Source organism: Gymnogyps californianus, chromosome 4 (genome assembly GCF_018139145.2).
Source record: "Gymnogyps californianus isolate 813 chromosome 4, ASM1813914v2, whole genome shotgun sequence".
In the NCBI taxonomy this organism is placed as follows: domain Eukaryota; kingdom Metazoa; phylum Chordata; class Aves; order Accipitriformes; family Cathartidae; genus Gymnogyps; species Gymnogyps californianus.
Window position 1 is genome coordinate 240,767 of NC_059474.1, and position 13,131 is coordinate 253,897.

At 45.4% G+C, this 13,131-nt stretch overlaps 1 long non-coding RNA gene across 3 annotated transcripts in view; it reads left to right on the forward strand.

Annotated features, from left to right (window-relative positions):
- Positions 1-12,156, forward strand: part of LOC127015690 (uncharacterized) — a 38,237-nt gene extending 26,081 nt beyond the window's left edge. For all 3 annotated transcript variants that reach the window (XR_007766363.1, XR_007766364.1, XR_007766365.1), the window contains one exon: positions 12,110-12,156. This is a non-coding gene — a long non-coding RNA (uncharacterized LOC127015690). The remainder of the gene's footprint in view (positions 1-12,109) is intronic.
- The last annotated feature ends 975 nt before the right edge of the window (positions 12,157-13,131 follow it).

Consider the following 13,131-nt stretch of genomic DNA (forward strand, 5'->3'; position numbering starts at 1 on the left):
CTTAATCCCTTGGCTTTTAAAATGTTGCTTCTATGTCTACTTTTATCTAGTTTGCTGTCTCTGTTTTAGTTTCTTGCCTGTCTGTCCTGTACCTCATTGCTTTTTAAAATTTTCCTTCTATGCTTACTTTCGTCAAGTGCCCTATCCCTATTTTTTAATTGTTTCCTGCCTTTCACGTACCCCATCGCTTTAAAAAATTTACTTTGTATGTCTACAATTTATTTAGTTTGTTGTCCCTATTGTTTAATTTTTTTCTTTACTTCTCCTAGTTCTTGTTGCTTTTAAAATGTTCTATGTCTGCTTTTATGCTGTTTGATGTCTTTAGTTTTGAATTATTTCTTGTCCTTCCTTGGTGCCACCTTTTTAAAAATTTTATTTCTACATCTCTGTTCTAGTTTGCTGTTGCTATTTTTTTAATCTTTTCATCTCTTAATCCCATGGCTTTAAAAATTTTGTTTCTATGTCTACTTTATCTATTTGGTGTCCCTATTTTAAATTTTTTCCTGTCTGTCCTGTACCTCATCGCTTTTTAAATTTTCTTTCCATGACCGCTTTTATCAACAGGCCTATCCTCAGTTTTTAATTCTTTCCTGTCTGTCATTAACACGTCACTTTTAAATTATCTTTCTATGTCTGCTTTTATCCAGTTCACTGTCTTTATTTTTATTATTTCTTGCATTTCCTCAGTGCCCTCACTTTTAAATTTTCTCTCTGTTTATTTAGTTCGCTCTCCCTATTTTTCACGCTTTTCTTCTCTTAATCCCTTGGATTTTCAAATTTTGTTTCTATGTCTACTTTTATCAAGGTCTCTATTTCTATATTTTATTTCTTTCCTGTCTGTCCTGTATCCCATTGCTTTAAATGTACTTGCTATGTCTCCATTTATTTAGTTTACTGTCCCTATTTTTTAAATTTTTTCCTCTCTTAATCCCATGCCTTTTACAATTTTTTGTCTACTTTTATTTAGTTTTCTGTCTCTATTTTTAATCTTTTCCTCTTAATCCCCATCACTGTTAAAATTTACTTTCTATGTGTTTATTTAGTTCGCTGTCCTTATTTAATTTTTTTCCTAATCCTTGTTGCTTTTAATATTTTCTATGTCTCCTTTTATCCAGTTCACTGTCTGTGTTTTTAAATTTTTTTCCTGACTGTCCTTTCAACCTTTGCTTTTTAAATTTTCTATCTTTGTCTGTGTTTTTTACTTTGCTGTCCTTATTTTTAAATTTTTTTCCTTTATTTTCTTAATCTTGTTTTTTAAAGGATTCCTTTCTATGGCAATCTAAGGATTGCCCTTTCTATGTCTACTTTTATCCCATTCACTGTCTTTATTTTTTAATTGTTTCTTGTCTTTCCTTAGTGCCGTCACTTGTTAAATTTTCTTTCTGTGTCTACTTTTCTTAAGCTCCCATCCCTATTTTTTAATTCTTGTCTGTCTTGTACCCTGCTGGTTTTTAAATTTGCTTCATATGTCTCCATGTCAGTTCGCTGTCCCTATGTACTGGGTTTGCATGGCAAGGTTTTGGTAGCGGGGGGCTACAGGGGTGGCTTCTGTGAGAAGCTGCTAGAAGCTTCCCCTGTGTCCGATAGAGCCAACGCCAGCCGGCTCCAAGACGGACCACCCGAGCCAAGGCCGAGCCCATCAGCAACGGTGGTAGCCTCTGGGGATTAAGAAAGGGAAAAAAAGTTACGGGCAGAGCAATTGTAGCCGGAGAGAGGAGTGAGATATGTTGGAGAAACAACTCGCAGCCAAGGTCAGAAGGGGGGGAGGAGGTGCTCCAGGCACCGGAGCAGAGATTCCCCTGCAGCCCGTGGGGAAGACCATGGTGAGGCAGGCTGCCCCTGGGGTTAATGGTGGAGCAGATACCTGCAGCCCGTGGAGGACCCTGGAGGAGGGGGATGTGCCCCAAAGGAGGCTGTGACCCCGTGGGAAGCCCGCGCTGGAGCAGGCTCCTGGCAGGACCTGGGCCCCGTGGAGAGAGGAGCCCAGGCTGGAGCAGGTTTGCTGGCAGGACTTGTGACCCCACGGGGACCCACGCTGGAGCAGTCTGTTCCTGAAGGACTGCACCCCGTGGAAGGGACCCACGCTGGAGCAGTTGTGAAGAACTGCAGCCCGTGGGAAGGACTTGCATTGGAGAAGTTCGTGGAGGAGTCTCCCATGGGAGGGACCCCACACTGGAGCAGGGGAAGAGTGTGAGGAGTCTGGTAGCAGAGGATTTTTTTTAATTTTTTCCTTTATTTCCTTAATCCTGTCGCTTTTAAAATGTTCTTTCTATGTCTACTTTTATCCAGTTCCTGTTTCTATTTTTTAATTCTTTCCTGTTGTGAACCACATTGCTTTTCAGATTTTCTTTCTATGTCTATTTTATCTAGTTAACTGTCCCTATTTTTCAATTTTTTACTCTCATAATTCTTTTAGTTTTGAAATTTGTTTCTAGGTGTACTTTTATCTCATTTTCTGTCCCTATTTGTTAATTTTTCCGTTTTCTGTATCCTGTTGCTTTTAAAATTTTGTTCTATGTCTACTTCTATCAAGATGTCTCTCCCTTTTTTTTAATTTTTCCTCTGTCCTGTACCCTGTCGTTTTAAATTTTCTTTCCTAATTTATTTTTTCCAGTTTGCCATCTTTATTTTTTAATTCATTCTCGTCTGTCCCTGTACCCAGTTGCTGTTAAAATTTTCTTTCTGTGTCTCTGTCTATTTAGGGTTTTTTGCTATTTTTTAATTTTTTCCTCTCAAAGTCTTCACTTTTAAATTTTTGTTTCTGTGTTCACTTTTATGTATTTTTGTCTATTATTTCCTTTTTCCTATCTGTCCTCTATGTTGTCACTTTAAAATTTTCTTCTATGTTTACTTTTATCAAGATGCCTAACCCTTTTTTTATTATTTCCTGTCTGTCCTGTGTCACGTTGCTCTTAAATTTTTTTCTGTTTTTCTTTTATCCAGGTCACTGTCTTTATTTTTATTTCATTTGAGTCTGTGCTGTACCCTGTCGCTTTTAAAATCTTGTTTCTATGTCTTTGTTTATTGAGTTTGATGTTCCTGGTTTTAATTTCTTCCTTTATTTCCTTAATCTTGTTGCTTTAAATTTTTTTTTCTACATCTGTTTTTATCTAGTTCCTGTCCCTACTTTTTAATTTTGTTGTCTGTTGGGTACTCTCTCAATTTTTCAATTTTTTTCTATGTCTCCATTTATTTAGTTTGTTGTCCCTATTTTTAAATTTTTCTCCTTTAATGCCTTCATTTTTCAATTTTTTTCTATGTCTACTTTTATCTAGTTTTCTGTCCCTATTTTTAATTTTCTCCTCTGCCTTGTACCCTTTTGCTTTTAAAATTTTCTATGTCTACTTTTATCAAGCTGTCTATCCCTATTTTTTAATTCTTTTTGTTTGTCACATACCCTGTTACCTTTTAAGTTTTCTGTTTGTTCCCCCCCTTTTTCTCTGTTCATCCTGAGGCTTTAGAGGGTCTCCTCGGCACGCTTTTATCTCTGGAGCATAATTTGTACCCTCTCGGTTTGTCAGAACATCTCCTCTTCCTCAGAGCAGTCTTTTTGTCCTCTCCTCCATCTTGCTTGCCTCCAGTGGGTCAGCGTCTCCCTCATGACATCTGTACTGTGTTCAAATCCCCTCCCAAGTACCTTTGTGTCCTTGACCTACCATCTGTCTCTCTGGCCACCTCAGCACCCCTCTATTTCTGTCACGATGCTTCCTGTGAGCGTCCTTGCGTTCCACGACCATCCTTTAGTTCTGCAGCAGGCTTTGTATCTTTCTTATTCAGACAACTCTTCCTCGGGCTTTCATTGTGCCCCAGAGCTCTTACCTTCCCCTCTGCCATGTCGGATGCCTCCATTGGTCCCCTGAGGACATCTGTACTCTGTTCAGATCCCTTCCCGAGTACCTCATTGTGTCAGCAATACTTTGTTTGTCTCTGTCCCCCCTGGGGCCCTCTCGTTCCCATCACACGCCTCCTGAGACTGTCCTGTGCCCATGGCACCCTTGGAGCTCTGCAGCCCTTTTGTATCTCTCATTCAGACAGAACCCTTCCTCAGGCTTGCTCTGTGCCCCAGAGCTCTCTTGCCTTGTTCACTGCCATCTAGGATGTCTCCATTCAGTCGCTCATCCCCTGAGGACATCTGTACATTGCTGGGACACCTTCTTGAGTTTTGCATTGTGTCCCAGAGCCGCCTTCTGTCTCTCTTTCACTCTCAGCACCCCTCTGCTGCCATCATCACGTGCCTCCCGAGGCCATCCTTGTGCCCCACAGCCCTCTCTTGGCTCTGTAGCGCACTTTGCGCCCTTCTCCCTCCCTGAGAACCTTTCCTGATGCCACCTTTCATCTCCAGGACGCTCTTGTTGTCCTCTATGCTAGCTAGGATACCTCTGTTCAGTCCCTGGTCCCCTGAGGACATCGGTAGTCTGTTCAAATCCCCTCTGGACTTCTTCATCATGTCCTCGAGCCTTCTTCTGTCTGTCCCTCTCAGAACCCCTCTGCTACTGTCACGATGCCTCCGAGGTCTTCGATGTTCCCTGCAGCAGGCTTTAGCTCCTTTGGACTCGTTTGTTGCAATCGCACCTCTCCCAAGATCTCCGTTCCCAATAAGAGCATTCTTTTCTTCTCTATGCTAGCTAGGATGCCTCCCGAGACCTTCCTTGCGCTCCACAGCATTTTGGTAGCACTTTGCCTCCCTTTCAATCTCTCTTATCCCTCCGAGCCTTTCATGACCCCTCTGCTCCAGTCACGTGCCTCTCAGACACCTTCTTTGTGTACCACAGCCCTGTTGAGCTCTGTAGCGGACTTTGATCCTCTCACGGTCCCTCAGAAACCTGTCCTCGGTTGTTTGTGCCTCAGAGCGCTCTTAGTCCCCTCTGCCATCTAGGGTGCCTCCATTTGGTCCCCGGCCTCCGACGACATCTGTACTCTGTTCAAATCCCCTCCAGACTTCCTCCTTGTGTCCCTGAGCCCTTTGGTGTCTTTGGCCCAAAGGACCCCTCTAATGGTGTCACGATGCCTGTCGATGCCTTCGAGGTTGCCCTTAGCACACTTTTAGCTTTGTAGCAGACCTCACATCCCTCTCGTTCCCTCAGAGGACTTCCCGAGTCCATATCTGTGACCCAGCCCAGTCATTCTGTCCTCTCTTCCCTCTAGCTGTGCCTCTCTTTGTTCCCTGGCCCTCCGATGACACGGTTACTCGGTTCAGATCCCCTCTGGATTTAATCGCTGTGTCTCCAATCCTTTTTCTGTCTCTCTGGCTCCCTCGGGACATTTCTTCTCCCAGTCACGATGCCTCCCGAGACCTTCCTGTGCTCCACATCCATCTTGTAGCACTTTAGGTGGGGCCATCTTTGAGCCACAGAACACTCATTTGTTCCTCTACGCTGTCTAGGATTCCTGTGTTCAGTCCCGGCCACCCGAGACCTGTGTACTCTGCTCGGATGATCACCCGAGTTCCTCCTTGTGTCCCTAAGCCTTCTTTTGTCGTCGGCCCCCCTCAACAACCCTCTCCTCACAGTCACTGCCTCCCGAGACCTTCCTCGATCTCCACAGCACCTTGAGCACTTTATCTCCCTTTCTATCTCTCTTGTTCCATCAGAGCCTCCCTTCTTTCTTTGCTACGCAGCACTCCTTTATCTTTTCTCTCTGCCATCGAGGGTGTCTCCATTCGGTTCCTCTCCCATTCAGTCATCTGTAGTTTGCCTAGATGCCCTCCTGAGACTCCAAGGCCCTCGCTGTGTCTCCAAGCCTTCTTTTCTTACCCTGCCCCCTCCTAATTCCTCTACTCTCTATAACAATGTTCTGAGTCCTTTCTTGTACTCCACAGCACTCTGTAGCGCTTTAGCTCCCTTTTGATTTTATTTTTTTGTGCTCTTATCTTACTCTCTTGCCATTTAGGATGCCTTCATTCAGCCCCCGGCCCCCTGAACATCTGTACTTTGTTGAAATCCCCTTCAGAGTTCCTCATTGTTACCTCTGAGGCTTCTTTGGTCTCTCAGGCCCCCTCGGGACTCCTCGCTCCCTTTGCCGAGCTCTCGTGAGACATCCCCTATGCCCTAGAGCCCCGTTTTAGCTCGGGAGGCACTTTGCACCCCTCTCTTCCCCTCAGAACCCTTCCTGAGTCTGCATCTGTTACCCGTCGGTCTTTCTGTCCTCTCATCCTTTGGTGCGCCTCCATTCGGTCCCGGTCCCCTGAGGACACCTGTACTTTGTTCAATTCCCTTTTGAGCTCATTGCCCCGAGACTTCTTTGGTCTCTCTGGCCCCTTCGGGATCTCTCTAATCCCTGTGACGATGCCTCTTGTTCTGTCAGAACCTTTTCCGAAGCCATCTTTGTGCTCCAGACAGTCTTTTTGTTTTCTCTTATAGTATGTTTCTATTTGGTAGCTGGTACCCCAAAGATGTCTATCGTCAGCTCAGATCTCCTCTTGAGTTTTTCTTCATCTATTTTTATCAACACATCTCCCGTGGTGTTTTTTTTGTCACGTTTTGCAATTTATTTTTGTTCTAGCTACTTAGGTGTTAATTAGGCTGCTTCATACAGTGTCTGATACATTTCTTGTTTTCCATGTTTTTTTGGTGTTTTCTGTCTTTGGGACTCATCTAGTTCTGTTAAGGGAGTCTCAGAGAGACCGCCAAGGTGACCTGAATCGTCGGCGATTTACAGTAAATAATTTGCTTTGCAACCGGAGATATTTTTGAGAAGGGATTCTTACGGATCTAATTCTGCTTTGTCATTCGGTCCTATCCAGAAGGCAGTTCTGGTAGAAGTTAGGTAGTATGCGTGGTCTTGCTAGAAATGAAGTGTAACCCCATAGCATTTTGGGTTTTTTTATAGGAAACTAAAGCACATCATTTTTGATAACAATATTGTTATTGTTTAAACTACTTTCTTACATAGCTTAGTAGGACATCTATCTACGCTCCAGAAAATTAAGTCTAATTCCCTACCCGGTCACGTTGCTGATGCAGTGTAGATGTAGTTGCAGTAAAAGAGCAGGTATCGTCATTTCCAGTAAGGGTCGCTTTCTCTGTTCAGCTACTTTCATGCCATGAACTGAAGGCAGATGAGAAACTCCCTGCTGCTCCTCTGGCTGCCTTTATGTCTTCTGGTGGTTGGCCCCTCCCTTTCCCAGGGGATTGTGGGAAGGGGGTGGGCGGGGCCCGGGGTATATGAGCCACAGCCTCTGTTCAGGGAGCTCATTCTGCTCCTGGCTTCTGGTGTTGGTGCTCTGCTGTTCTTCAGTTGATGGCGGTTTTGAGTTGTCTAAGCTGTTTGGGCAGTGTGTGTTGCATTTAGAGAAGCGGAGGTGTCTGTTTGAGGTAAGAGCTTGGGACCAGTCAAGTTCAGCAGCATGTATAGAAAGTACACTTGTATGCAGGTGGTGGTTTTTTTTTTTTCCAGGTCAGTAATTTTGTATTGAGTGTTCAGGGGTGGCAAGATGGTTTAATAGTATGCATTTTTTTTTATTCTAGGTGCATTGCATTTCCTGGAATTCCTGGCTTTATTGAAGATGGAACCTTGTTTTCTTCACCAGTTTTGCTGTATGCTGTGAAGTTGCTGATATCATCTCTCTTAACAGGACTGATGGTGAGATTATCTAGCAGGGTTAGGGTGAGCATCTTGTATGCATCTGTATATGGAGTTTTGGCATTTCTCAAGAAAGGCAGGGACTAAGGCATAGTGTCTTTCAGGGTATGGGATGGCTCATCGCCTTTCCCATTGCCCACAGAGAACCGTGTTGTCCCTAGAACCTTTGCAGCTTGCGGCAGGCCCCTCGTAGATTCTAAGCATCAGGAGTTCACTTGTGTGTGGGCCTGTAGCAGAGCCCAGAGTCTGTGGGAAGGTGTAAGATAGGAGGTGGCTGCAGAATGCAGGGTGCGGCTCAGAAGAACAGCTCCTGAGGAGTGGCCAATGCGGGGGGTTCAGGGGTGCAAATACAGGGCAGGAGCTGTCAGGAAGCAGTGGGGTTCCTTCCCGGACAGTTCAGGAGAGGAGAAGGGGTTTGTAAAGTTTTGAGACTGGGGGATGGCTGGGAAAGGGAGGAGGGTTCAGCCTTTCTCAGATTGGTTTTGCAGTTGGATTTGGATGTGATGAGGTCTGTTCTGTTTTAGTTTCCCCACAGCTGACGGGAGGTACGACAAGGTCACAGGAGATGCGGCGTAAACCATCCGGGCCTCTGCATCTCAATATGCAGGGCTGAATGTCAGATGAGTCTCATCTTGTAAAGCATTAGGTACATAAAAATATACCCCCCAGAACTCTGAGGTCTCTGCTTCTCTGTGCCTTTTACTTACTTCATTCCCTGACTTAATTTGTGTTTCACGTCCATCCGGATGTCACAGTTTGTTACTTAGAGTCCCTGACTAGGCACTTTTTCCAGCAGGTTTGTGTCATTGTCTTCCCTGGAATTTTTGGAGAAGAGGATGTGTATTATTTGTGCTCGTAACAGTCTGCAGCCAGGGGTCATCTTTTATCACAGTCCCGGGCACGCAAGCTTTTTCTGTTATTCCAGTTTTGCCTTTTTCCTGAAGTGTCCACTGAGGTTTGCTCTAGCATCAGTCATGGCAGTTATGTTCTCTTGTTCTTGTTTACCTATTGTTTTTAGCACCAGTTTCTGTAGTCGTAAGGTGTCCATTTTAGATCTTTGAGTCACCATGTCACGCCATTGGTTTTTCCATCGGCTGACGCCACTGTAATTCCCTTAGGGGCTTTGTAGGTGAGGAGGTAGTTTGTGTTGCTTGTTTTCTGTGTGCTATACCATATGTTATTCAGGTCTTGATGTTCCCATGGTTGTTTTTGTGTTAGGCGAGCACATCGGTAGCTATACCGAGGGTCTTGTGTGCCTCCGCTCATCAGCATAATGCGAACTACTTTTGTGTTTTTAATGGCAGGCTGTTGTTGGAATCTAGATGGTATTCCTAAATGGAAACAAGACCGCTGGAATTGTTAAGCTGTTGATCAGCATCCGGGTGACATGTTCGATATTGTTTTTGCAGATGCAGCGGGACGAGCTGTGTGCCAAAGGGCAACAGAGGAGACGAGCGGAGCGCTGTAAGAAGGTGAGTCGGTGAGTGGTGTTGGAGGGAAGATGCGACTAGTGGCTTATGACTAGCTTCTAGGTTTGGGTTACTTTTTTTTATTTTGAAGGTGCAAAGCGGGATATTGGCACCAGAGCTGATTCGGGCAAGGTGAGCCATGTCTGGTGGGCTGAAGGAGCAGTTATTTTTCAGGTGGTGTTGTGTTGGTGAAGTTGAAGCATCCCTTGTTGTTTGTTTTTACAGGTGGTACCCGAGCCTCAACTTGGCAACCTGTAAACAGCAGAGGCAGGTGGGCGAGCAGCCAAGGTAAAGGAGCGGGAGATGGGAATCGGTGCGGACAGGCCGTGGTTTTGGGCAATATCTCAGTGTCGTGGTTTAACCCCAGTCAGCAGCCAAGGACCACACAGCCACTCCCTCACTCCCTGTCCGCCCCCCTTGCTCCTGGTGGGATGGGGAGGAGGGAAAGAAGGCAGAACTGTGGGTTGAGATAAGAACAGCTTAATAACTAAAGTAAAATATAATACTAATAATAATATAATATAATAATAATGAAAAGGAATATAAAAAAAGGAGGGGGGGAAGGAAAAAAAACAACCCAGTGATGCACAATGCAATTGCTCACCACCTGCTGACCGATGCCAGAGCCGCGATCCGCCTCCCGGCCAGCTCCCCCTGTTATATACTGGGTGTGTTCCATGCTATGGAATACCCCTTTGGCTAGTTCAGGTCAGCTGCCCCGGCTATGCTCCCTCCCAGCTTCTTGCACACCTGCTTGCTGGCAGAGCATGGGAAACTGAAAAGTCCTTGGCTTAAGATAAGTGCTACAGCAACAACTAAAACATCAGGCGTGTATCAACAGTATTCTCACACTAAATCCAAAACACACACTGTACCAGCTACTGAGAGTTAACTCTGTCCCAGCCGAAACCAGGACACTCAGCATGTGTCTTTTGCTTTGGTTTTTTTCAGATGCTGCAAGAGGCTCAGAGGGGCGAAGCCGCATGCTGGAGCGGTCCGAGAAGGTGAGGCGGTTGTTGGCCGGGTCGGTGTCTAATAGCAAAGTATTATATGGCAACTCGGTTAAGCGTTTCTCTTTGGTCTCGCAGGCGCCATGCAGGCAGCCTTTGGAATTGGATGAGCATTTGAGGTGAGCTGGGGTGGTAGAGAGGAGGAGCATGGGGCTGGTGATTTCTCACAAGCGCAACGGTAGCTTTCTGTCTTTTGGTATCTTAGGTGCCACAAGGATGACGGCCACAGCGTCCGACACTGGAATTCCTGCAGAGCAGGTGAGCGGAAGGCCACGTTGCTTTTGAGGAGGAGGGTGTTGTGGAAGAGGTCTGTGTCGACCGGCACCATGCTTACTGCTGGCACTTTTTTGCAGATGATGAAGAGGAACCTGGCAACTGCAGGAATATCCTGGTTCACTGATGTGTTTTTTGCTGAGGATGGATTCAGACCCCTGCCTCTGACAGCTAAGTTGAGGGACTGGGGACCACTGCCCTACAGTGTGTAATTTTGACTTCAGTTGGAAAGAAATTTCCAAAGCGGAAATCTTTCTCGTTCAAAGAAGTTGCATTTTATTGAACTTCCCATCAGAGTGGCTCTTCAGAGGTGATGTATTGGCAGTAGAAGTCACCAGCAGCAAGACTTTTCACTCTTTTAAAAAAAAAAAAAAAAAAGAAAATATTTACTTCCTTCCAAAGACCCAAGCACAACAAGTCTTCCAAAAGTCGATGGCATGCTGGTCTTTGGGTTCTCAGTTGTAACAGTTGAGATATCATAAAAACATGTTCCTCTGCATGCTTCAGTACAGCCAAGAGCATTAGCAAATCTGCCAGTCCTTTTTCATAGCCTTATGTATTGCAGCACTGGAGACTGGATTTTTTTTTTCTTTTTCAGAAGATCCCCTATATGGTTTTACTTGTATCTCACTGGTTTTTCTGTCATAAATGAAACTTTAAAAAAAGTTAAATTGTATAACTTGCAAATTGACTTGCATTTTAAACTGTAACTGCCAAACAGCTATAGCATGTAATTTAGGTGTACTTAAGCAGTTAGGTATTTTGTCTAAATCTTGAAAAAGACAGGCAACTGAATGTTATGGGTTTTTTTTCCCTGATATTTTGACGGAGTGCTCTGAAGTCCTTTATTTCTGTCTGGCTTTCAATGGTGCATTTCCCTGGCAGTTCAGTAGCATCTCTCTTGGGCACTGCAGCTGGCCAGATGTCCATCCTAACATGTAACACAAAAAAAACCCCTAGTCAACTTATAGCTGTGTATTTTGGAGACAGGTAATTTAATGGTATCAATTCACAGCTATGCAAGTTAAACTAATGCAAAAGGAAAATCAAATACTTTTATCGTATAGGTATTGTTATTGGATGTATATAAACATATGCACACCTTTTAGTAAAGTGAATTACTGAGATTTATTCTTTTTTTTTATTTCACTCTTTAAAGTTTTATGCTTCACTTCCAATTTTGTTGACCCGGCAAGCCAGACGTGTTATTTTAATAGGCTGAAATACAGTTTGGGATTTTTGTTTTTCAGATGCGGTGGTGTAAGCATCTCGTGCTCATAGATTCCCCCCCCAGCCCAGCTTTGCCTGCCGGTGGCTAAGAAGACTCACCGTAAGGGGCCGGCCCTGTGCCTGGAGGCTCTGGCTCTCTCTGCAGCGGGTGCCCCGCAGGTGCGGCAGCAAGGGCTGTGTGGGGGGGAGAGTCCGGGGCCGAGAGGGACCGGGGCGTTTGTTGCCCTGGGGAGCCCCTCCCAGCGTGGGAACGGAGGGGGAACGGAGGGGGAACATTGCAGAGCAGAGCCTGAGCAAGAGGCGTGGCACCATCCTCTGGCACACCGCCCCCCCTTCTCCGGGGGGGCAGTTGCCAGCCGACAAGAGAGGGGCTGGGGGAGGTGCAACTGTTCGGGGGACCACCCCCCAAAGCATGTCCCCCCGGCCCCCGCCTCCGTGGTGGCTCCTGCCCCAGCCGCCTCCGTGGGGGGCACCCGCCCCCGTGTCCGTGGGTGGCCACCCTATGTCTGGAGGCTCCTGGCTCTCTCTGCAGCGGGTGCCCCGCAGGTGCGGCAGCAAGGGCTGTGTTGGGGGGGAGAGTCCGGGGCCGAGAGGGACAGGGGACGTCTGTTGCCCTGGGGAGCCCCTCCCAGCGTGGGAACGGAGGGAAACATCCCAGAGCAGAGCCTGAGCAAGGGATGTGGCACCATCCCCTGTCACGCTCCCCTTTGCCCCTCCCCCCGCCCCGTGGGCCGGTTGCCAGCCTGCAGGACAGGGACTGGGGGGGCTGCAGCTGTTTGGGGGAGCACTCCCCCTTTAGCTTCCTAGCAGAGCCACCCTTTTGGGGTTGTGTGTATACATATGTCGATGACGTCTTAAAGTAATGAGCTGCTGGTTGGGGCTGTTTCCCTCATTTTGTGCCTTTTTTGGGAGTGAATAAAAGGGGAGGATTGGGGAGGTGTGGGGAGGTGATGATGTCATTTGGGGCAGCGGTGTCAGCGGGGGGGCAATGGTGTGGCAGAGGAGCAGGTGAGTGGTGGATGGGGGTGGGTCACAGCCCCAAAATGCTGAGAATTGATGGATGGGGGTTTAAAAACAATAAAAACTGTAAATATGGTGTGAGGTGTTTGAAATAGAGAAAAAGCTCTCGGTTTTATAGATATTGAAAAATTATATATATATATTATAAAAAGGATTTCAAAATAAAAACCTCTATCTACTGTATCAATAAAGGATTATAGAATATAAAAAAAATTCTAACGAGATATATATGTAGGGGTTTTAAAATAGAAAAATAACTCGTGTATATATAAATTAAAAATAAAGGGCTTAAAAGGTATATTTTATATACGAAGGAATTTAAAATAGAAAGAAGTCTGACTAGGTAGAGCTATCTACACTACACTATGTAACACTTAGTAAGTCTAAGCGGAGATGTCTGAAAAGATGCTAAAGTGTCGAAATACCTAATAGGTCTAAAGATAAATAGTCTAAATAGATGGTCTGTATGCTTAAGGGAAATAGGTAAGTGTAAACAGAGATAATACATAAGTCTAAATAGATATTCTATATACTAAGTGGAAATAGAG